We start from the raw sequence: 25,109 nt of genomic DNA on the forward strand, positions 1-25,109 counted from the left end.
CATGGGAGGGGCAGAGAGAGAGGGGTAGATACAGAATCTGAAGGCAGCTCCAGGCTCTGAGTTGTCAGCACAGAGCCCGATGTGGGGCTCGAACTCACAAACCATGAGATCATAACCTGAGCCGAAGTCAGATGCTTAACCGACTGAGCCACCCAGGTGCCCCTAAAAATGCTTTTTTTAAAAAGAAATATAGCCGCTAGAGAATTAAGCATCAGATTAAACAAAACTAAAGAGAATTTGTGAAGCAGCAGAGAGAAAGGAAATTATGCAAAAATTCTGTAGAAAGAATTATATGGAAAATGCATAGAGATCAAGAGAAAAGAAAAACAGAATAGTAAGATATAGCACAGTCTAAGAGAAGTTCCAAAGGAAGAGAGATAATAAAAGGCAATATTTAAAGAGATAAAGGTTGACAAGTTCCCAGAATATGGGCAAGATATAAGCTTCATATTCAGGAATCACAAACCTTGAGCAGAAAAAATAAAAGAATCATATTCTAAATACATCACTCTAAACTGGAGAATATTTGTTTTAAAAGTGGAATAAGTCACTTTACTTACATAGAAACAAAATTAAATGGGAAGCTTCTCAACAGAAACAATGCACACAGGAGAAAATATCTTCAAAGTGCCGAAAGAAAGTAACTGTCAACTTAGAATTCCATACCCATCTAAATTCTCATTTAAGAGAAGGCAAAATACACTTTTAGACAAAGAAATTACCACAAAAATTGGTCTGTATGGCAAGCAATTAAGAATGTAATACATGAAAAACTAATTTATTTGAAAGCAGAAATAATTATCTTAGTCATGACTGCTGATATGATTGTTTTTAGATTATTATCAAAGTGTTTAAAAGTTCAAAACTAACTTCTGTAACTACTTTTAAAAATAACCACCTAGTTTTATTTGCAAAAAAAGGGGAAAACTACTTCTTTTATAGAAAATACTATCATTTGTTTTATATATTGGAATACACAAAACAGTACAACAATCACAACAAAAGCTAACATTCTAGAATGCTTATTACATGGCAGGCCTGCTAAGAACTTTTTCATAAAAATTCACTTGATCATCAAAACAACTCTATGAAGTAAGAACATTATATCCTATTTTTAGAGGGGAGAGGTGAGGTAACTTGCCCAAGCTTGCACAGTAGGGACAGGCAGCTGGATGGGAAGAAAAAAGGGAAGACAGATGAAAAGAAAAAACAAAAGACAAAAAGACATATGAACTGATAAATGGATAGACAGAAAAAAACCAGAACAGAGGAGGAAGGTGGGGAAGAGGGAAAGGAAGGGTGGAGGGGAGAAGGAATAGTAGGGAAACAAAATTAGGGAAGAAAGAAAGCAGAAATGGGAAACTAGAACGTCGTTCCTACTCTGAGTAAGTCATAAGATGACTAGAGGGAAAAAGAGCAGGAAATGAAATCATCAGAAAACTACTATGTGTTATACTTCTATTCAGCTTAAAGAGTCACATGATTTCTACAGAAGAAATAATGCTTAGGTTTATAAAGAAAGACAAGTTGAAGGACTGGAAGACAGGAGAGGTAAAAGTACGATAAATGAGGGTGCAAATTTAAAAGTGACGATGAAAAGAGAGGAGGTCCAGTGTGGAGTGCTGGCCTGCTTGCTCAGGAGAACCTTTGCAACGGACTCCGGAAAAGTTCTAAGAAGTGACAGGACCAGACTATGGAGGGTCTCAACTGTTGAATGGGAAAATTGAGATTGGAAAGGACAAGCAAGGAATCGTTGAAGGGACAAGGAATCATGGAAGGTTTCTAAACAGGGAAGTAACCTTATAACACTAAAACGAGTATTTCAAGGTTTACCAGAGGTGTGCCACAGGGTCTTAGGGAAGGCAAGCAGTAAACAACTCTCTTCCACCTTTTGCCAAAAAGAGTGAAGTATCTCAAGTGCCGTGCAGGCCCCTTTCCCACCCAGGCTTCTCCAATCTCTGCTCTCAAGGACCCTCTCCTAGTTTTCGGTTGTGCAACTCTCCCACAGTCACACTGTATCCCCTTCCCTTCAATCACCTTCATCCCGCCATCACTAGTTCCTAATTCAGAAGCCCTGATGCTATGGAAATGGCAAACTCAGATGACATTTTAAAAAGTGAACAGAATTCATGTCAATTTATGAACCACACCCCCCGCCCCATAATTCCCCACTACCACTCCTGACCAAGGAGCAGAGAAAGCAGTTCAGTGGTAAAATCATGAGATATGGAATACCAATTCCAGGGCTTTAACCAAGTGTATTATGCTGGGTAAGTATCACTGAACTTTGGTTTCTTCACTTATAAATAAGAGATGATAAAATATACCTCAGAGAGATTTTGTAACAAGTACAAAAAATCATACAGGAAAACTTCCATGCATCTAGAAATGGCATAGTATAATGGAAAGAACGCAGATTTTGGAATCATAAAGCCCTGGATTTAAATCTTAGTCTAGGCCACTATCATCCAGCTGTAAGGCCTTGAGCAAAGAACTTTGCTGATATTTAAGCAGAGGTACCAAGTCCATCTATCAGTGATGTGGCTTTAAAAAGAAAAAAAGGAAGGGGCGGGGGGGCACACCTCTAAGAGCCCTTCTTCTACTTCTAAATTCCAGAAGCATGTGAAAATTACAGTATAAATCAATGGATCAGAAAGAGTAAACTATTTATCTAAATAAAGAATTTTAAAAGTATATTTAAGACCAAAGTACACTGGAAAAGAAATTTATTAAATGACTAAAAACATTTTTACTTAAAAAGTATTCATTTCTTAGAAATAAATCTAAATGTGTAAACATGTTAACTAATAATAATTGTATCTCTTAGGACAAAAAAAGATAAACCTACAAATAGATGGCAACACTAAGCCACTGAATTTAATGATGAGGGGCCCTTTAAGAGAGACACCTCTCAGCATGATGACCAACTAATTTCTAAGAGTATATTAAACATACATATTATAAACTATTTTATGAATTTATTCAAAACTTGAAATTATTCCATTTATCCCTAGTAATACAGAATAAGTGATAAAAAAAAATCTAAGCTACAATTCATTCTTAATCGAAAGATAGCAAGCATTTTTTTAAACAACAGCAATTCACATGGATAAGAACACACCAAACTGTAAAGGAAAAAAGACAAGTTTTGGATAAACTTCGGTCACTGTAAGCCAATCACATGGGCAGGTTTAGCAATTTCACACCACCCAGGTTGCCAAAGAAAAAAGCAGTTGAAAATGTCTAAATTAATCTACACAATTAGAAGCCTAATGTCAAAAGAACTAAACTGTTTCCCAGCAAGAGTGTTTGCTAGATCACTTAACAAATGATTAAACACCTTTATATTTTTTTCCAGGCATTACATACACACACAAGATGTGTGACAACGATTATTTTCAAAACAAAGTAAACTAAGATCTTAAAAAGGAAAAGGGTAAGGATAGCAGAAAACTTTCACCTATCTCGATGACACCTTTTACCCTATCTCAAGTAGAGTGCATACATTAAAGACAATGAAAAGAAACCAACCCATTAAAAAAATTTTTAATGTTTATTTCTTTTTGGAGAGAGAGACAGAGAGGGCACGTGCACACAAGCAGGGGAGGGGCAGAGACTGAGGGAGAGAGGGAATCCGAAGCCGACTCCACACTGTCAGCGCAGCCCAACATGCGGCTCAAACCGTGAGATCATGTCCTCAGCTGAAGTTGGACACTCAACCCACTGAGTCACCCAGACACCCCAAGAAACTGGCCCATTTGATACATTTGCACCTCACCATCTATAAAATAGTAGCCATTATTTCCCAAAATGTAAAGAAAGCCTTAAAAATAATGAAGTGACTTTAAAGAATTTACTAGGAACAAAATGGTTCTACCTTAAGTCAATAAAGAGATTCTGTACATAAGCCTTTCAGATGTGATTCTGTTTCATTTGTACTAAAGTTGAGAAGTAATGGAATGATCAATTTATTAACTTGCCCATATCTTACACAGAGAGCTTATATTTCCATTTACCTAACTGGCCCCAAACTAAATACTTGACGAGAGATTTCCATAACTGAACATTAAAGGGGAAAATCTTAAGTGATGCCTTTAAAGGTTCTGCTTAATTTCCAAGAGAAGATTCACTAATAATAATTTGCCAAGTGATTCTAATACATGAGACACAACCACACCACCATTACAGATTGAAACTCAAAGAGACAACTAAAGAGGCTGTATTGGAGGGCAGTAAATTTTATTATTGGAACAATTCACAAAATTGGAATACTGACTATAAAGTATTGTATCAATTTCCTGACTATGATAACTGTGCTGTGGTTACATAAAAGAATAATTTCATTAAAAAATACAACTGAAATATTAAGAGGTAAAGGCGTATGCAAACTATTTTCAAATATCCCAGAAAAACAGCATGTATATTAGAAACAGAAATAAATGATAAAGCAAATGAGGCAAAATGTTTAAAAACTCACTGGCGACTTGGTGACTTCTATATACCTGTAAATTTTCTGACAGTTTGAAATTATTTCAAAATATAAAGTGGGGGAACCCTGTTAATTTTCCTGAATTATACAGAAGCTCCTCAATTTAAACCTTTAATTTGCAAAATTTCATTGAAATTAAGCTACACATCCAACAAAAAGTACAACTTTTCCCACCAACAGATGGTGTTAGTGGTCACTTTTGACTTCAGAGACAAAATGGTCTCAAGAACAGTCTTTTACAATTAAGCTACATATATCCACAAATATTTTTGTCTCATGCTAATACAAAGAATAATACAGATAAGTATTATTTTTTTTAATGTTTATTTATATTTGAGAGAGAGAGAGAGAGCGTGAGCAGGCGAGGAGCAGAAAGAGAGAGAGAGAGAGAGACAGAAGCAGAATCTGAAGCAGGCTCCAGGCTCTGAGCTGTCAGCACAGAGCCCCACACGGGCCAGGAACTCACAAACCATGAGATCATGACCTGAGCCGAAGTCGGCTGCTGAACCGACTGAGCCACCCAGGCACCTCGCATGAGTATTAGTTAAGAGATGGAAGATACTTTGGAGATCTCAACTTAGGGTACATGTCAAATCCCTTATTTTAATATTTGTTCCCCTTATCCCAGGGCATGCCCTACCCCCAACCCTTCATGAAAAACCATTGCTGTAGTAATTTACTAAAAAGTGATAGAAACTGTTATATTCTTCAGATGTGCAAGAATGAAAGAAGGGGAAGGAAAAAAACTGTAAGTAAAGAAAAAGAAAATAAGAGGGAGAAGAAGAAAGTTTACTCACTGTTTATTCCAATCCCCTGATTTTACAGAAGACAACAATCTCATGGGAGGTTATGTGACCTGGCCAGGCTCACTTAATCAGTTAATTGCAGAGTCTTCTGTTTGCTAATCCTCAGTGCTTTCTACAATACCAAATTACCCACTCCCTAACCAACTCCTAATTGTGGAAATGTGGAGGTGGCAGAGGGTGAAATATCTAGTTTCTCTCCACCCTCACTTCTAATAGAAGTTCAACGGGTGAAAAAGGCTAGGAATGGTGAAATTCTTTGACACTGGCAGAGAATTGCCAATCGTTAAGTACAGTATAATTTAAAAAGGACAAACTGTAAAAGAGCGAGGAGAAGCTTTAAGAACTGAGTCTGAAGAAGTAGGTAAAAAGGGCAATGTTTGTTTCAGTAAAAAGAAAAGCCCAGACTTCATCCTATGGGCAACATAAAGAGTCCTTATAAATGGACTACTAAATTATACAATATTAGAAGTTTTGTTCAGAAGGAGAGATAGTATTACACACACACACACACACACACACACAGACTGTATTATTTCTATTGAATTCAGAAGTCTCAATAAATAGATACCAATGTGATGACTTCAAGTACAATAGATCCTCAATGTTATAAGGAATTTTGTTTGAGGACATCTTGGAAAATCCCCAAATTTGAAAATACTACTATGGCATATAACACATTAAAGTGTAACTTTTTTTTTTTTTACTCCTACAGGCCTTTTAATGATTCTAAAAATACTGAAATAATTTATACTTATTACATTACCGTACAATTGCAAAGTAGATTCATTTATACCATTAATGTAAGCCACCAGAGAATCTTGCATTTTACTCTTTAATTTATCCAAAATTCTTCTTTCCATACCTATTGCTTTTTGCTTTGGTCGCCAGCACTAGGAGTTATTCCCTATAAAAACCCCCAATCCCTTCTTCCAGTTGGGTTGCAGTTTTGAAGGCCTTAGCCTTCTACAGCCTTCTTTGCCCAGCAAAGCAATAAAGTTTTTGTTCCTCTTTATCCCAAACTCTGTCTTCGTATTGTATTTTGGCTCTGAAGCACAGAGTTCAGTTTTCAACAACAGTGTGATGGACTAGTATCACATCTGTGCTCAGCAAAATTACAAATCATCATATGTCATACATTCATCAGTCATTCCCAGAATAGTAAAAACCACAAGTGTTAATTTGTGAAAGACATCTATTCTATTTGCAACTTACTAGCCAAAAAAAGCATCATGTACTCTAATAGTAAAAATCTCACTGGCCATTTAAAAGTAGCAATGCCTATAACAACATAAATATTTGCATGACAACTTGTGTCTCACACACACACCTTAAAATAATTTCAGCAGGATTTCATGAAATCTTGTTTTAGTAAATTTACAATATAGTTTTCCGTTAGGATGTTTTATTCAGAACCGAAAGAAGTGGGTCTCTGAAGATGTTTACTCCTGCAATATGTTCCTGAGGCCACACACTGACCAGAAAAAGAGAATTTCCTGTATAATTACAGAAGTACTGTAGAGATTGGAACACTGCTCTTCATTTAACAGCCCAAGAAAAATATTATTATACTCAACTTAGAAAACTGAGGCTCAAGGAGGTTAAGAAGAGGGATATCTCTTAAGAGCAAAGAAATCTTGGGGTACCTGGTGGCTCAGTTGGTTAAGCATCCAACTCTTGATCTTGGCTCAGTTCATGTTCTTGTGGTTTGTGAGATCAAGCCCTGTTTCGGGCTCTGCACAGACTCTGCCTGGGATTCTCTCTCTCCCCCTCTCTCAAAATAAATAAATATTTAAAAAAAAAAAAAGAGCAAAGAAATCTTTCCTAGAAATTTTCCTCCTTCCATTCTCCTCCCCATCCCACCCCATCCCTATATGTCTGTGGCTACAATTCCTTCATACTTACTTATGGCTGACAAAGAGGAAATGTCAGGGAACTCTTCACTAAGAATCTACTACTTGAAATGACTTTTATGGAGTAGAAACTGGGCAGATGGAGGGGAAGTAGTAAGGACATTCCTGGCAAGAGAAAATAATACTTGCCAAGACAGCAGAATGGAAGAAACTGGCATGGCAGGAGAATACTGGTTAATTCTTTGCAGGAAAAACACGAGAGAGAGAGAGAGAGAGAGAAAGGGGGAGGGGATGGAGGGAACATGGATAATCAGACTGGAGACAGAACATGAAGCATGTACAAGAACATGGGAAGAAACATGCACTTTATTGTCTAAATCAAAAGTTCTTAACTAAGAGACCAGGAATTCAATCCTGGGGCCATGAAATGCACAACTTCCCAAAAGTATGAAAATTGTGTAATGAACACTCACAAAAATTAATTTTCCTGGATCCACAGCTATCCAATGATTTTCAAAGGAACTCAGGAATAAAAAGTGGTTAAGAATCACTATTCTGGGTGACTGGGAGTTACTATATAATTACAGACAGAGATGTATGCCATAACACTTTTATTTTAGAAAAGGAACTGGCAATATGTGTCAAGGCTGGTGGGTTAGAGAGAGAACCTTAAAAGCAGAAACATCAATTATTGCCCTACTTCAGCCAGGAGATAACAAATGTATTTTTAAAAACATAATTCCATAGAATTTTCAAAAGTAAACTTGCTGAATTTGATGACCATCTGCAAATGGGCTGTGAGTGAAAAAGAAAGTAAGCATGGCTTATCACTCTACTTTTCCCTTTTTCGTGTCATACTTTTTCATGTCATTCACTTATTCTATACCCTCATCCACAAAAGCCATGAAGTTCAAAAGAGCAGGTGCAAGTGAAAGGGTACCACCTTCCTCCATTTGCAACCAGCTACCACTGGGAAACTGGCCAGAAAATGCCAAATGTCCCAAAAACGAAATACTGATGGTCTAGAATAAGGGTTTGCAAACTATGGCCACAAGCTGAATCCAGCTGTTTTTGTAAATTAAAATTGTTTTACTGAAACATGGCCACACTCATTCATTTATGTATGTATGTATATGTATGATCTACGTATCTTTATGGTTCCTTTCACCCCACAAAGGCAGGCCAGAATAGTTGCAACAGAGACTGTCTGTATGGCCTGCAAAAACAGTCTGAAGATCTGGGTCTCTACAAAAAGTCTGTTGATCCCTGATCTAGAACAATACCCAGGGCAGATTCTACTTCAGAAAGCACTCCTCAGATGAGGGTATGGAGAGCAAGGCCGTACACAGACCAAATTCAGCCATGTAACATTAGTCCTCCTAGGCAGCTGCAGATAGAGATATCTGTAGTAGCAGCAAATTATTCCTAATCAAATCAAATATACAAAATCTAAGAACAAATCTACTAGAAAACTAACACTCCACACAAGGAACATATTAAGAGCCAATGTTCTCAACCCAATCCAAATCCTGGTCCTTAGCCCTCATTCTTCCACTCAAACCTGACTTCTCCCTCCCTTGGGATGAAATACTGTAAAGATGTAAAAGGAAGAAAATACTAAGATTCAAGTATTATGTAAAACTACTGAAATATCTGATCTGGACAAGGGTCTTGGTCTATTTGTGTACTTTGGGCAAAAAGGTGTCTAGACAGGCATTTTAAATTAATAAATCTTAAATCTAAATTTCATATTTCATGTGGCTACTAATAATTTCAAAATACAAAACTAAATCAATCAAAATTAGGATCTACTGGGAACCTCTACCAGACTACTTTGGGAAATTATGTGCATGGTGGTAGTGATGTTTTAACATTTTTTTCAAATGATATGAAAACAAATACTGCAATATATCCAAACAGATCAACTCCAGGTAGCTACACAAAAATAATTACTTAAAAAATGAAAGAGTCTCATAAATACACTATCCACACATTCCCAAAATTATAAGACTATTTTCTCCAAAGATTTTTGTTCAGCAATCTGTTTTGCCGGTAATACATTCAACACAGAAATGTATAATAACACAGGATTAAAATAAGTGGTTACACTGACTTATATACTCTAAATTAGGGTTTCTCAACCCCAGCACTATTGACATTTGAGGCCAGATAATTCTTTGTTGAGAGGGACTGTGTTGTGCAGTGTAGGCTGTTTGGTAGCATCTGTGGCCTCTATCCACTAAATGCCATCAATAGATTTGGCAATCAAATGTCTCCAGATACTACAAAATGTCACGGGGTGGGGTGGCAAAAAAATCACCCCAGTTAAGAACCACTGCTTCAAATAAATTAAATTTCTTGATTATTTTTAATTTTTTTTTAACGTTTATTCATTTTTGAGAGACAGAGTGCAAGTGGGGGGTTGGGGACAGGGAGACACAGAATTCGAAGCAGGCTCCAGGCTCGTAGCTGTCAGCACAGAGCCCGACACAGGGTTCGAACTCATGAACCACGAGATCATGACTTGAGCTGAAGTCAGATGCTTAACCAACTGAGCCACCCAGAAGTCCCTTATTTCTTTATTATTTCTAAGAAAAAGGTTACAACTGACTTCTGCTTTGTGTGTATTTAAATAATTATGTGAAAGGCACAGTAAGGATACAAGTTATAAAAACAGTTTTTGGTAAATCTTTTTTATCAATTCATATCTGTATTAGGATCTTTATTGCATCACTGTTTAAAAACAGCTTTAATTATTCAGAGGTGGCATGCAATAAACTGCACAGTAATACAGTAAATACCCATGAAAAAACCTCCACAATCAAGACAGTGAACATACCCACTTGCTTCCAAGGGCCTGGTTTCTTTCATTCAGCAAAGTTCCTTTGAGATTCATCTGTATTGTGTGTATCAACAGTCCAGGCCTTTTTATTAAGTAATATGGACATATCATAATTTATCCATTCATCTACTGATGAGCATCTAGATTTCAGTAGTTATTACAAATAAAGCTGCTGTAAAGATTCGTATGGAAGTGTTTTCAGTGTCTAGGTATAGAATAGCTGGTAGGTCTATATTTAACATTTTAAGAAATATACTATTTCTTAAAGCGCTTGTACTATTTATAGTCTCAACAGCAAAGTACAGAGGTCCAGGTCTTTCATACCCTTGCCAACCCTTGGTAAGCCTTTTTGGTAATTCTAATAGGTATGTATCAGTAGCTCACCTACGATTCTAATCTGCTTTTTGCTAATGACTAATATTATAAATGTAATATAAATATTTTGAGAGTTCTTTACATATCCTACATATAAATCCTTACACAACTGATTTGCAAATATTTTCTCCCACCTTACAGCTTGTCTTTTCATTCTCTTAATACTTTGTGAAGAACACACACATTTTTAATTTGACAAAGTTCATTTTATCAATGTGTTGTTTTATGAATCATGCTTTTGGTGTTACATTTAAAAATATTTGCCTTGGGGATGCCTGGTTGGCTCAGTCAGTTAAGCTTCCGACTTCAGCTCACATCAGGATCTCATGGTTCATAAGTTTGAGCCCCACACTGGGCTCTCTGCTGTCAGCACAGAGCCCACTTCAGATCCTCTGTCCCCACCTCTCTCTTCTGCTCCCCCACTGGTTCTCTCTCCCTCAAAAATAAACTTAAAAAAATAATAAAAATATTTGCCTAACTCAAGATCACAAAGATTTTTCTCGTGTTTTTGTCTAAAAGTTTTATAATTTTAGGTTTTTATATTTAGGTCTATGATTCATTTTGAGTTAACTTTTGTAGGCAAGATACAGATGAAGTTCATGTGCTTGTATATATGGATATCCAACTGTGCCAGAATGATTTGTCAAACAAGCTATCCTTTCTTCACTCAACTGCCTTTGTACTTTATTAAAATTCAGTTGTCTGTAAGTATACATTGGCTTATTTCTGGACTTTTCTATCCCACTGATCTATTTCTCTATATATACACTAACACTATACTGTTTTGATTGCTTTAGCTGTATAGTGATTGTGATATCAGGTAGTATTAACTCTCCAATTTTGTTCTTCTTTTTAAAAGTTCTTTTTTTCTGCTATTTTATTTAGGTCCTTTTCATTTTTACACGAATTTTAGAATCAAAGTGTTGATTTTTATATATATATAAACCTGCTAAGACTTGGGAATGAGACTGCACTAAACCAACAGATCTATTTGGTGAGAGCTGTCATCTTAGCAACAATGAGTCTTCCAAACCCATGAACAAGGAATACCTCCCCAAATATCTAAGGATTCTTTAATTTTGTTCAGCAATATTGTGTAGTTCTCAGTATTTCATACATGTTGCTATGGCCAATGGTACTGATTTTATTAAATTTGAATTTCTGTTTGTTGCTAGTCTATAAAGTATAATTGATATTTATATTGATCCCATATCCTGCAACTTTACTAAACTTACTTACTAGTTTTAGGAGTTTTATAGGTTCCAACAGAGTTTCTACAGTCCAGTCATCTGAAAAAAAAACAAAAAACAAACAACCTTTTACTTTCTCCTTTCCATTCTAGATGCCTTTTGTTTTTTTGCTTGACTACAATGCCAACAACCTGCAGGATACTATGGAATAGAAGAGTCAGAGTAGACAATCTTGACTTGTTCTAGGTCTTAAGGAAAAAGCATTTGGTCTTCCACCATTAAAGTTACAGTATCTGTAGTTTTTTCAGAGTTTGCTCAGAGTTACTTATCTGGAATGGAAGGAAGATTATCAAATGCTTTTTCCTTTCTGCATTTACTGAGATAATCCTATGGTTTTCTTTTTCAGTTAGTTAACAGTGAATTATACTGATTGCTTTTTAAATACTAAACTAACCCTGAATTCCTGGAAAAAACATCACTTGGTCATGATGTTTTGCTTTGTTTTACAAATGGCTGCATTTGATTTGCTATAATTAGTTTAGAATTTTTGCATGTATTTCTGTGTAGTCTTCTTTTCTCCTAATGTCTTTGTCTAGTTTGAATATAAGGGTAATGCCAGCCTCACAAAGTTAGTTAGGAAGTATTCCTTTCTCTGCAACATTCTGAAAGCCTTTGTTTTAAACTAATATAATCTATTCCTTAAATATTTAGAATTCACTAAATTCTAAATTTAGAATTTAGAAGCCATCTGGGTCTAAGGGTTTTTTGGTGGGAATACTTTAATAGAATCATTTCCTTTCATAGATACAAGTCTATTCAAGTTGTCAATTTCTTCTTCTTGAGTGTAGTGTGTGTGTCTTTTGAAGAATTTGTCCACTTCATTTGTGTTGTAAAATTTATAAGCATAATGCTGCTTATAAATCCTTATAATAATCCTTATTATCCTTTTATTGTCTGTAGAATCTGTAGTGATGTCACCTCTGTCATTCCTGATACTAACCAGTCCGGTTAGGGCTTTATTTATTGTTCAGAAATTCCCAAAGGGACAGTTTTTGGTATCACTGATTTTGTCTATAGTTTTCCTATTTTTTATACATTTTCCCACACTGAACTTTTACCATTTTCTTGCAATTACTCTGGTTTAATTTTTTTTTAATTTCTTAAGGTGGAAGTGAGGATCATTAATTTGAGATCTTTTTCCTTTTCTAATATAGGCATTCAGTACTATAGATTCCCTTTATTGGCAGCTCACAAATTCTCATATGTTTTGTTTTCATTTAGTACAAAATACTTTATAATTTCCTTTTGATCTATTCTTTAAGCCATCAGCTATTCAGCACTGTATTAGTTTCCAAGTATTAGTAAATTTTCCAGAGTTTTCTGCTAACAATTATTTCTAATTTAATTCCACTGTGACCAGAGAACATAAGTTGTCAATCCTTTTAAATTACTGAGATTTGTTTTATGGCCCATCATGGAAAATGTACTTAAGAAGAATTGAGAATACTCTGCTGCTGTTAGGTGGAATATTCTATAAATGTTAATTAGGTCAAGTTGGTTGACACTATTGTTCAAGACTTCCCTATGTTTTTGATTTTCAGTACTCAGAGAAAGGTACTGAGATCTCCAACTAAAATAAAAAATTTGACTATTTCTCTTTGGAGTTCCATCAAGAGAATTTTTGAAATTCTCTTATTAGAGGCAAAAAATGTTTAGAAGTGTTATGTCCTCTTAACTAACCAATTTCTTTATCATTACGTAATAATATCTTTTATCCTTGGAAATATCCTTTACTCTGAAGTCTACTTTGTCTATATTAATATAGCCATTCTATCTTTCTTTTGACTATTTTAAGTATGGCATATTTTTTCCATTCTTTTAAGCTATCTGTACTTTTATATTTAAAGTATGCTTCTTATAGACAAGAATATATAGTTAGGTCTAGCTGTTTTATCTAACCTGCCAATCTCTGCCTTTTAACTGGTGTTTTTAGACCACTTACATTTGATGTGATTATTGATATGGTTAGGTTTACGTCTGTTATCTTGCTATTTGTTTCTATGTGTTCCATGTACCTTTTTTTCCCTTTTTATGCCTTTTTTTAAAATTAAATAACTATTTTCTGATGCCATTTTATCTCCTTTGTTGGATTACCTATAACTCTTTTGAAAATAGAATTGCTTTAGGATTCATCGTATACATCCTTTAACTTACCATAATCTACCTTCAAGTGCTGTATAAAAAATCTTTTAACAGTATACTACCTAATGCCGTATCTCTGTACCTGACAAAATGGGAGACAAGCATTAGAAAAGTGTAAAAGAAATAGTGGCAAGAAATTGAGACCTCCTTGGTTTCATTTAGAAAGGTAAATAAGAAGGGCTCCTGGGTGGCTCAGTTAAGCATCCGACTTAAGCTCGATTACGATCTCACAGTCTGTGGGTTAGAGCCCCACATCGGGCTCTGTGCTGACAGCTCAGAGCCTGGAGCCTGCTTCGGATTCTGTGTCTCCTTCTCTCTCTGCCCCTCCCCACTCATGCTCTGTGTCTCAAAAATAAATAAGTGTTAAAAATTATAAAGGGAAATAAGAAACAAGAAGGAAATAGACATTTAAAGATTAAAACTCTGTATCTCTGAAGGTTACTAAAACTGTTAAAGGATTTTTTTAAATAATCCTTAAATTTGTGTTTCTTTCCCAGTGTGATTTTTTTTATGTTAGGTAGGCTTTGAAACTTAAAGGCTTATCTGCTTTGTGGCCTTTATAAGGTTTCTGGCTACTATGAATTGTTTGATGCTGATTATGTTTCAATCATGACAAGACTTTCCCTCGTGTCTTTGCATACAGTAAACTGAGGGGAGACTTATGGCTAAAACTGCACAATAAAATTACATTCCTACCTTTACCCTCCCACTGTGGATTCTGTGATGTTCACTGAAGTGGAAACTGTGTCTAAACGTATTCTCAGCTTCATTTTAATGGCAGTTTTTAAAAACACACAATTGGATCACATGCTAGTTGGAGACTGCTTGTCACTTTTTTCTTGCCACCTTTCAGGGCTCCTTTTCTGGCGCTAGTAAAGATACCCTATCTGCAACAGAATCCAGGATTCTGTAGTTCTCTAGTGTCACTTCCTTGTATTTTTTTTTTAAACACAATATGAGATAACATGTTAGGAAGTATTCTATTAAAATACACTTAATGCATCCATAATTAAAGTATGTATTATGTATTCATGCTGGTGTTCTTTATTGTTTTTTGTTTTCTTACTTCTAGTGAAGATTTCCAAGTAAAATATTTTGGAGCATATAATTTTTTTAAATAAAACCATACTCCCATAAAAAATTAAAACTCAACAATTTTACCACCTGTGTTCCAATCCTAGTTCTGCCACTTATGTATTATATATAACCTTCAGCAAGATGGTTAGCCTTTCTGTTTCCACCTCTTGAAAATGAAGAAAATAACAGTACCTATACTTCACCAGTTTATCACAATGATCCAATGAGTTAATAAAGGTAAAATGTTTAGAACAGCACCAAGCCTCTTTTAAATCCTTAATAAATAAATACCAGGTCCTATTATTCAAACTACATACGACAATATTTTTTTAATGCTCTATACACTACCTAAAATATTTCATGCCCAGTTCACACACTGGGTTGCCCTACTCTAAGTGAAGGTACAAGCAAATTAACTCCTTAGGCATTTTTAGCTATGAGAAATTAATTCATGTTACCTCAATTAGCATCATATATATGTCATGTAGATAGTAAGTGTATGTATATACGAGGTCATACATATATGATGCTATTTACTAAAACATGTGTTATATGCTTAGCATTGTTCCAAAAGCTTTATGTCCTCTCAGTTAATCTTCATATCAGCCCTACAAAGAAAGATAATAATGATGCTCATTTTACAGATGAGGACGGAGACAGAGAAGCTGAACAACTTGCACAAGGTCACAAGTTAGTAAAGGAGAGAGCCAAAATTCTACCACCAAAAGTCTGACACCAAAGGCTGTACTCTTTTTCCTGGGAAAAAAACTGGATATGGTCTCAAGAAAGGCAGGTACCACAGAAATACTAGAATAATAGAAGAAGAATATCCACAGAGCCAGAAACCAGAATCTTCAATCTCTCGCTCTATGCTTGTTCTCTCTCTCAGATCTCATGGTTTCTCACTTTGAATTTTGTGCTTCTCCCAACATAGATGACCTATTCTTTTCTCGTCCCACCTTATGCTAATCTTGCCCCACATTATCAAATGTAACTATCCCCCCCCCGCAAATAAACCCTTCAATCCAAAGCATGCCCAAAAGACTAATTCTTGTTATATCTTTAGTCATGCTGTTTCCTAATATATACTTTACACCTTAACAAAACACATTCCTTAAGGAACACTCTGGCCCTCCCCTCACTGAGCCTCCTCTCCTGTCAACAGCTCTTCAATCTGACACCTAACTACATATGGTCTTATGCTATTTTTTTTATCTTATGCCATTTACTGTGATTTCACATATGAGATTTCATCTTTCACCAAGAAGATGTAAATGAGTGCAAGGCCTAAGATTTAAACTTCTATGATAACATTCACAGTACTGTGCTTACATAAAACATTCAAAAGTACTGTTCAGAAAAAAAAAATAAAAAGCAAAAAGTAGAATTTCTTATCTGTAACATATCCTCAAAACATTTCTCTTTTAGTAGACTTACCCTTGTCCCTCCAGCTTTAAGAGATAGGATCTAAAACCCATATACCTACAAAAACTACATCCACAAACCAAAACTGAAAAGCGGCAGAGGTTATCCTAGCAACAACTTTACAGGATAAAAGCTATGTCAATCAAATTTACATACTAATTCTCCACCTATAAAACCTTAAAATCTATGAAACTCTATAAAGATTTCAGCACATTCACAGAAGAGTACCTTAAGAACAGCAACAGAAAACATATAGATTTGTCACATACGTTAATTCTAGAAGGCCAGAAAAGTTCTAGTCAAAACCTGGGAATCTAAATTCGAGTTGGAAGTCTAATAGAAATAATTTACTTCAGGGGCGCCTGGGTGGCTTAGTCGGTTAAGGGTCCGACTTTCGCTTAGGTCATGATCTCGTGGTTCGTGGGTTTGAGCCCCGCGTCGGGCTCTGTGCTGACTGCCAGCTCAGAGCCTGGAGCCTGTTTCAGTCTGTGACTCCCTCTCTCTCTGACCCTCCCCTGCTCACACTGTCTCTCTCTCTCCTAGAAATAAATTAAAAAAAACATTAAAAAAAAATTTTTTTTAGAAATAATTTACTTCAGTAACCCTAGAGATCTAGAGTAACCCCTCATAGGAGAGAATCTCAGCTTTGAGTATACTTGATCTTCAAGGTCCTGAAAGAGGAAGAGTGAAGAACTAATTCAGCTAAGTACTTGGCTTACACTTTCTCATTTGATCCTTACAATGATCCTATGAGAAGACACTCTTGTGCCCATCTATAAAAAAGGAATCCGAATGCTAAAGAAATTAAGTAACTTGCCCAAATTCACATAAACTTGAAGCACAGGATTAACATCATGTTTTGTTTATGTTGCAAAACTGTTATTTTAAATCTTAGTAAATTATTTGACGGATTCTAAGAACACTCAGGTGCCTTATTAGAATTTTAAGGCAACACGAAATCAGTTTTAATATTCACATTCCTTTCAATGAAAATTAAACTATAGGTAAGATACACATTTACTAAAAAAGGCAAATGATAATTTTTAGACGAGACACAACCAGAATCCACAGCCAGATTGTTTCTCAAGCAAGCACATTTTAAGTCCATGATTCCTTGTTCAAAAAATTGCTAGCGGCATCAACTTTATGACAGCTGGCCAAAAAAATTGGATAAAAAGACAAAAACTAGACGGGAGTCTGGGTGGCTCAGTTAGTTAAGCATCTGACTGTAGGCTTTGGCTCTGGTCACGATCTCATAGATCTCATAGTTTCGTGCGTTTGAGCCCCCCACTGGGCTCTGCGCTGACACTGCAGAGTCAGCTTGGTATTCACTCTCTCTCCCTCTATCTCTGCCCCTCCCTTGCTCACGCTATCCCTGTCTCAAAATAAATAAAAGTTAAAAAAAATTAAAAACAAAAAGACAAAAACTAGATCTTGCATTAAAATAAATCGAATGAATTAAAGCTAAAAAACACTTAAGTGATAAAAATACTAGAAGTAGGGGCGCCTGGGTGGTTCAGACTGTTAAACGGCTGACTCGATTTTGACTCAGGTCATGATCTCACAATTCATGGGTTTGAGCCCCACAACAGGCTCTGTGCTGACAGTGTGGAGCCTGCTTGAGATTCTCTCTCCTTCTCTCTCTGTCCCTCCCTTGCCTGTGCACATATACTCACTCTCTCTCTAATCATTAAAAAAATACTAGAAGCAAACACGTGTGATTTTTTTTTTAATTGTGGCATAGGAAAGTCTTTCTAGGACCAACAGTAGAAACAAATAACAAAGAGACTGATATATCTGACTAGAGAAAACGTAAGACACACACAGTAAAATATATTATTTCATCAATCTAAGATGAGTATATTCTCACCTTTTAATGTCTCTGAAATCAAGATGTTTCTTAAAATCAAGAATGTCATGGTTTAACTGACAGCATATTATTCAGTCTTAGTTGTACATAAAATAATGCATCTTACAGTCGAAGCCATCTTGGATTCAATAAGATACTCTTAAGTGACAAAAGATAAAATGGAAAAGATCTAAAGCAAATGACTTAATATTCTTAATACACAAAAAGCTCCTTCATGTTATTAATGTTAACAGGGTGTTTCAACTGCACTGATTATGTATCATTTCTTAGGTTACGGGTTAACTGTACCAGTTTTTTTATATACTTTTTGTGTATCTGATTTATTTCATTAAAAGACTTTAAATCAAAAGACCTATGCTTTTAAAAGAACCAAGAAAATGAGTAAAAGGTATGAAAAGGAAACTGGAGAAGTAACACAAATATCCAAAAACATGAAAATATAAGTTCCACTGAAAATGTTTACAAATGCCAATTAAAACAGAAAGCATTTATTACACAACAGATCTATGTATATGCTTTTACAGCCTATCACTAAATCCATGAGAGTATACAGAAAACACTTATACACCATGGGCAAGAAGGAAAATGTACTTAACCTCCAAACAATCAACCCTTCTTTTAAGAATCCACCAAAAGGAAATGATCAGAAAAGTACAGGAAGACCTATTAAATAAGGATGTTCATTCTGTCACTGTTTATAATATATAAAAGTTAGAAACAACCTAAATGTCCATCAAGATTCCTTAGATAAATTATGATACACCCATACAACAGGATACCATGTGACCATTAAAAATAATGGCATAGAAAAACTGTCTGTGAAAGCCATATAAGTATTCCTGAAGTATACAAAGACTATTTTATCCTTGTTTTAATATTTATGTTTTTTCTATTTATTTTTTAAGTTTATTTATTTTGAGAGAGAAAGAGAAAGCACAAGCATGTAAGGGGCAGTGAGGGGGGAGGGAGAGAGAAAGGGAGAGAGAGAGGGCAAAGGGGAGAGGGAGAAAAGGAGAAGGGGAGAAGGGAAAGGGGAAAGGGGGAGGGGGAGAGGAGGGGAGAGGGAGGGAGGGAGAGCGGGTGGGCGAGCATCTCGAGCAGGCTCCACACTGTCAGTGCAGCTGACCTCTGAACAACACAAGGTTACCTGCATGGGTCCACTCACACATGGATGGTTCTCAGTAAATACAGTCCAGTACTGTAAATGTATTTTCTCTTCCTTACAATTTTCTTAGTAGCATTTTCTTTTTTGTAGCTTACTTTATTGTAAGAACACAGTATATGTATTAATCAGCTGTTTATGTCTTCAGTACAGCTTCCTGTCTACAATAGGCTATTAGTGGTTAAGTTTTGGGGAGGCCAAAAGTCATATGTGGACTACTGCACAGAAGTCGGTGTCCCTAGCCCCTGTGTTGTTTAAGGGTAAACTGTATTCCACCTTCTCTCCTGTTTCTATAAACTCTCCCTACTCCTAGTAAGGCAAAAGCTAATCCTCCCACTTGTGCGTAGATCAGGAGTCATCAAACCAAAGCCCATGCTATCTAAGGCCGCCTTCACGCTACAAAAGTAAAGCTAGGAGTAACAGAGACTGTGGCCCACAAAGCCTAAAGTATTTACTATCTAGCCCTTTAAAGAAAAACTTTGTTGACTCATGCACTAGACCATCTCCACTCTCAACTAATATGGGCACTTCTGGTTGAAAGGGCTAAGTTCCATGCACATAAAGACGCAAACAAGACACATATGACATCAGGGATGTGTCAGATATACTGATGACAAAAAAAAAAAAGATCTTAACAAGGAGAAGCCACATATAAAGGATGAAGACTGAATGGCGTAAGACTTTGGAATGATCACTTGAAAGTAGAAAATTATAGTGCAATCCCTTCAATCTTGAGGGAAAACTATTTTACCTTGGAATTCTATACCCAGATCAGCCAAATTATTAATCAGGTATCAGTGTGGAAGAAAGATATTTTCAGCGATACACACATTTCAAAAATGTCACCTCCTCATACACTCTTTCTTAAAAGTTACTAAGGGATGCATTCCACCAAAACAGAGGAATAAATGGAGAAAGAGGAAGACATGGATCCAGAAACCACAGGCTCTGACACAAGGAAAAGGCAAAGACAATTCTTGGATTCATGAAGGGAAATTGCAGGCTGAAACTATATGGCAGGAGTGGGGAGCCACAATACAGATTTGAGCAAAAGCACGGGAAGACCTAGGGGTTTTCCAATTAAAAAAAAAAAAAACCTGAACAATCTGATGTGCTTAAACAAACTGAGACAGCTTTAAAAGAAAAAATTAGAGACAAATGGGAAATTAAGCAAAATTCAAAAAAGAAGAAAATTTTTTAACGCCAAGAAATATAATCTTAGGACACTGCAAAATGCAACAGCAAACATAATTACCAAGTCATAATAATGTGAACAATGAACACTGATTTAACCAAAAGCATGATATACTGGGAGATAAAGGAGAGGATTTTCAAGGTGGTCTAAGAATCCGAAAACACAGACTCACCTTTCACAGTAGCAAGCCGGGAAATATCTAAAATTGAAAAACAAGTAATATTTTAAAATATGGAAGTAAATATCAGAAGAAACAGCTAAAAGTATGGAAAATGGTTGCTCTAAGAGCAGAATATAGGTGGCAAAGTAATACCAAGATGAGACAGGAGATGGTGTTTTTCATTCTAAGTCCTGTAGTACAATTTTCTTTTTAACTGCATAGTTGTATTATTAAAGTCAACAACTGTTTGTTTTAAGACAAAACTAATGGTTTTTGTGTCCTTTAATGTCAGTTAATTCACTCACCCCACAAATAATACCTAGGCATTGACTATGTGCCAGGTACTTTTCTAGGTGCTCAGAATACAACAGTGAAGAAAACTAAGTCCTTGCCCTCATGAAGCTTACATGTAGAAGGAAGAAAATAATAAACAAATTCATGTATGCTTTAATGTCAGATAAATTAATGTTGTGAAGAAAAATAAAGGTAAGGGTACAGTGCGATAAGGATCCTATTTAAGTAGGGTTTTCAGAAAAGGGCTTCTTCCAAGAATCAGCAAAAGGAAAATCAACCTGAAAGTGAAAATGTGTTTTGAGACAATGTCGGGGCACCTGGGTGGCTCAGTTGGTTGCACGTCCGACTTCAGCTCAGGTCATGATCTCACGGTTCGTGGGTTCAAGACGAGCCCCAAGTTGGACTCTGTGCTGACAGCTCAGGGCCAGGAGCCTGCTTCAGATTCTGTCTCCCTCTCTCTCTGACCCTCCCCTGCTAACACACTCTCTCTCTCTCTCTCAGAAATAAATAAAACATTAAAAAAAAATTTTTAATGTCATAAAAGTAAAATAACAGAAGAGTATCACTTATGTTCTAAGTGAGAACTTCATTTTAGCCTCTCATACTCCAAAGCAATGAATCATTCAAGAGCCTCTACCAAAAGTTCTCGGTAGTGACATGTAAATCGCTGGGGACCCTCAACCTAAGTCATGAACAAACACAGCTATGTATAGTCTTCCTACGTCCATAACTAGCCCTTAATTAAAGTTACTAGGTAGGGGCACCTCGATGGCTCAGTCAGTTAAGCATCTGACTTGGTTTTGGTTCTGGTCACAATCTCGCGATTCCTGGGTTGAAGCCTCAAATCAGGGTCTGTGCTGACAGCCTAGAGCCTGCTTGGGATTCTCTTTCTCCCCTTCTCTGCCCCTCCCCCACTCCGTTTTCGTTTTCTCTAAACAAATAAATAGACAAATAAACATTTAAAAAATAAAGGTACTGTGTATATTTATACTTATTTTTCTTTCCATAGAATACATAGATATTTATATTTTAACTATGTAGTTAAACATTTTCCTAAACCAAAAGCTCAACACATTAATCAAGATTAAAAAAAAAAACATTCCACATTACTTCGAAGTTACCAAATTTATCACATCCAATCTTCATTCTCTCACTAAAGAGGAACCCTAAACCAATGGGAATAAGACACATTTAAAGAAACAATTTAGGGGCGCCTGGGTGGCTTAGTCGGTTAAGCGTCCGACTTTTGCTTAGGTCATGATCTCGCGGTTCGTGGGTTCGAGCCCCGCATCGGGCTCTGTGCTGACTGCCAGCTCAGAGCCTGGAGCCTGTTTCAGTCTGTGACTCCCTCTCTCTCTGACCCTCCCCTGCTCACGCTGTTTCTCTCTCTCTCTCTCTCTCTCCTAGAAATAAATAAAACATTAAAAAAAAAGAAAGAAAGAAACAATTTATAGTGTAATGCAATACATTAACTTTCCTCTCCAAGGTACCTCACTGGCTGAGTGAGTTAGAGTTTAAAACTTTTTGAATTATCTTTCCACTGAAAACTGAGTAACTGAAAAAATATAGTATTCAGATTAAAGGGGTAATTTTATTCTAAATATAGTTGTTATAAAAACCTAATATTCAAAAAATAGGATTGATTTTAATACATCTTATTCTCAAGACACTTATACCATTAAAAGTACATCAAAACTGTGTCTTTTTTATATAGCAAAAAAAGTGATACTTTTAGATTTTAAATAGGTTTTAAAGTTTAACTCATGAAAAGAAAGCAAATTTAACTAATTACATTTCAATTAAGAGTAGGATTTAAAATTTAAAAGGTATTTAGAAATTTCTGGAAAAGTAAACCAGTAACCATATTGTAGACTGACCTGTAACACTAGATGCTGACGCTTTCCCCAAGCTCTGCACTCTGGAGATGGAGCGCTGGACTATAGTAACAGCTACAACCGGAGACTGGGTTGACTGCTTGCTTACTATTGGTCTAAAATGGAAACAGGGGCACCTGGGAGGCTCAGTCAGCTAAGCGCCAGACTCTTGATTTTGGCTCAGGTCATGATCTCACAGTCATGAGATCAAGCCCAGCTTGGGGCATGGAGCCTACTTAAGATTCTCTCTCTTTCTCTCCCTCTGCCTCTCCCCAGCTCATGCTCTCTCTTTGGAAAACAATAAATAAAAGGGAAACAGTAACACCTATATAGGGTCAAAATTAATTATTGGCAGTCCTCTCAATGAGAAATACTCATGTATTTAAGTATCAATAACATATACATAAAAGCTTTGTTATCTGCAAAAAGAACTATACCAATATTTGTCGTATTTTAATCAAAAACGAAAACTATCACTTTCAGTTAAGTTTCTCTCATTTTAGCAGTAATGGTTATCAGATTCTATGGGAGAACAGTAGGACACCAGTCCACTCACACACACGTGCCAGAAGAAGAGAGTATGTTTTAAAAATTTAGACTTAAAAAAAAAGAGAGACTCCCTTATAAACAAACAAGTGCCGAGAGATTATTTTTAGCAAATATGTAACTATACAAACCAAAAGACTAAAGCTGTTTAACCACATGTAAACTCTGCATCATCTGACTTCAGGTAGAATGTTTATTTTTGGTTACACTTGAGAACCAGATACTCCATGTATATAAACATCAGCATATTTTTTAAACAACTGCTTTAATGCCTTTGTTCACTCAGTAATAATTTCCACTATTCTTAGAAGGAAAAACACAAACAATATCCTTAAACTAAAATTCATGGCAAGAGTTGTTACTTCTTAATCCTTTAAACTAACATTAAACAAACAGCATTATCTGACAGTGGAGTAGTGGACTATTTGCCCACTTACTCTTTAAACTCCATCAGAGCACAGACCTGTCTTTTTCTTTGTTGTATCCCCAAAACTGAGGCACCTAACTGGCACCAAGTAGGTCCTCAATAAATGTGTGTGGAATGGAATGGAATGGGTGAGTGAGAGAGTGAAATGGGCCTCTAGACTAAAGCTTAAGTGTTTTACGTTGCAAAAGAACGTTTTCACTTACATATCCATCACTCATTACAAACAACTATAGTGTCAACTGTAATAACGTGATAAACTGAAAAAGACACATCTAGGTACTTAAACACACACACAAGTGTATTACTTATGTGTATAATAAAAGTAAAAAAAGTAGAAGAGTTCAAAAAAACTTCTTTCGAGAAATTTTGGTATGTTCTTTCTGATATATATACGTGCATACACACATATGTATCAGAAAAACATGTTGCAATCTTGATAAAGCAAACACCATCTTTAACGTTCTGTTGCAATGTGGAATAATGTAGGCAAAATGAACAGTGTCTCACCCAGGACATTTTCAAAAGTCAAATTCCTTAATTCAATTAAAGGTGGAATGAAATAGAAAAATAGATCTCACCATTTCAAAATTATTACACTGAATTTTAAAGAGGGAAAATAAACCAAGCTTAAAATAAATTACAGTGAAATTATTAATGCAAAAAGGCATCTAATATCCTTATATTCGATTTTTAAGCAAAGTAAGTTATTTTCCAAATTTTTAAAAACTAGATTATGAATTGTATGCACACAAAGCTGGAGTTAGTAGTTATTTTTTATTAAAATAATACTGTTTGGATAAGTTCCTTCCTAATTCTCAAGTTCATAGTAAGATATTCAGCAGTAACAGGACAGTAATACACATATTTATGATTCTACACCACCTGCACTAGCATAATTATCTGGGTGGAACAGGCTTTATAGCGAGCATGCTATGATCTGTGACTACATGGATCGAAAAGTTCCCCAAGATTCTGATGGTCATCTTCAAAGGGACTTAAACAAGCGCCGACTTCACGGTGAATACAATAATACACCAAAGTCAATTCATAAACACCAGTACGAAAACAAGACTCTCTATAAGAACTACAGCGCTGGAAGAAAAAAAAAAATCCAGGGCACATAAAAGGTAAAACTCAATTCATTGCTGCCCGTGTTTCCTACTTTACGGACTTAAACGCCGGGTATGATACTTTTTTTTTTAAGCGCTTTCTTAAGAAGAAATTTAGTGTTTTCAGTTGCCCCTCCTCCACGGTTAACATCAATGCCCTTTCTTCCTCCTCCTTTACCCCTCCCAGTTCAAACAAATTAACATTTGTACTAAGGT

The 25,109-nt window shown here is 35.9% G+C and overlaps 1 protein-coding gene and 1 long non-coding RNA gene across 9 annotated transcripts in view; one reads left to right on the forward strand and one right to left on the reverse strand.

Moving 5' to 3' along the window:
• RALGPS2 (Ral GEF with PH domain and SH3 binding motif 2) overlaps nucleotides 1–22,847 on the reverse strand; it is a 149,444-nt gene extending 126,597 nt beyond the window's left edge. For 2 of the 8 annotated variants that reach the window (XM_077763303.1, XM_077763300.1), the window contains exons 1-3: nucleotides 22,815–22,842; nucleotides 20,656–20,682; nucleotides 11,602–11,651 (exon numbers count right to left, since the gene is read on the reverse strand). The gene's annotated coding sequence lies outside the window, so the exon portion shown is untranslated. Of the gene's footprint in view, nucleotides 1–11,597; nucleotides 11,652–20,655; nucleotides 20,683–22,814 lie in introns of those variants that run through there. The other 6 variants (XM_077763307.1, XM_077763305.1, XM_077763306.1 and 3 more) reach the window with 6 other exon arrangements.
• On the forward strand, nucleotides 1,032–15,843 carry LOC144230917 (uncharacterized). Its single transcript, XR_013334922.1, has 3 exons — nucleotides 1,032–1,092; nucleotides 10,942–11,066; nucleotides 15,476–15,843. It is a non-coding gene; the product is annotated as an uncharacterized LOC144230917 (long non-coding RNA).
• Nucleotides 22,848–25,109: the final 2,262 nt, after the last annotated feature.

This window comes from Crocuta crocuta, unplaced genomic scaffold (assembly GCF_008692635.1).
Source record: "Crocuta crocuta isolate KB4526 unplaced genomic scaffold, BGI_CrCroc_1.0 scaffold3, whole genome shotgun sequence".
NCBI lineage: Eukaryota > Metazoa > Chordata > Mammalia > Carnivora > Hyaenidae > Crocuta > Crocuta crocuta.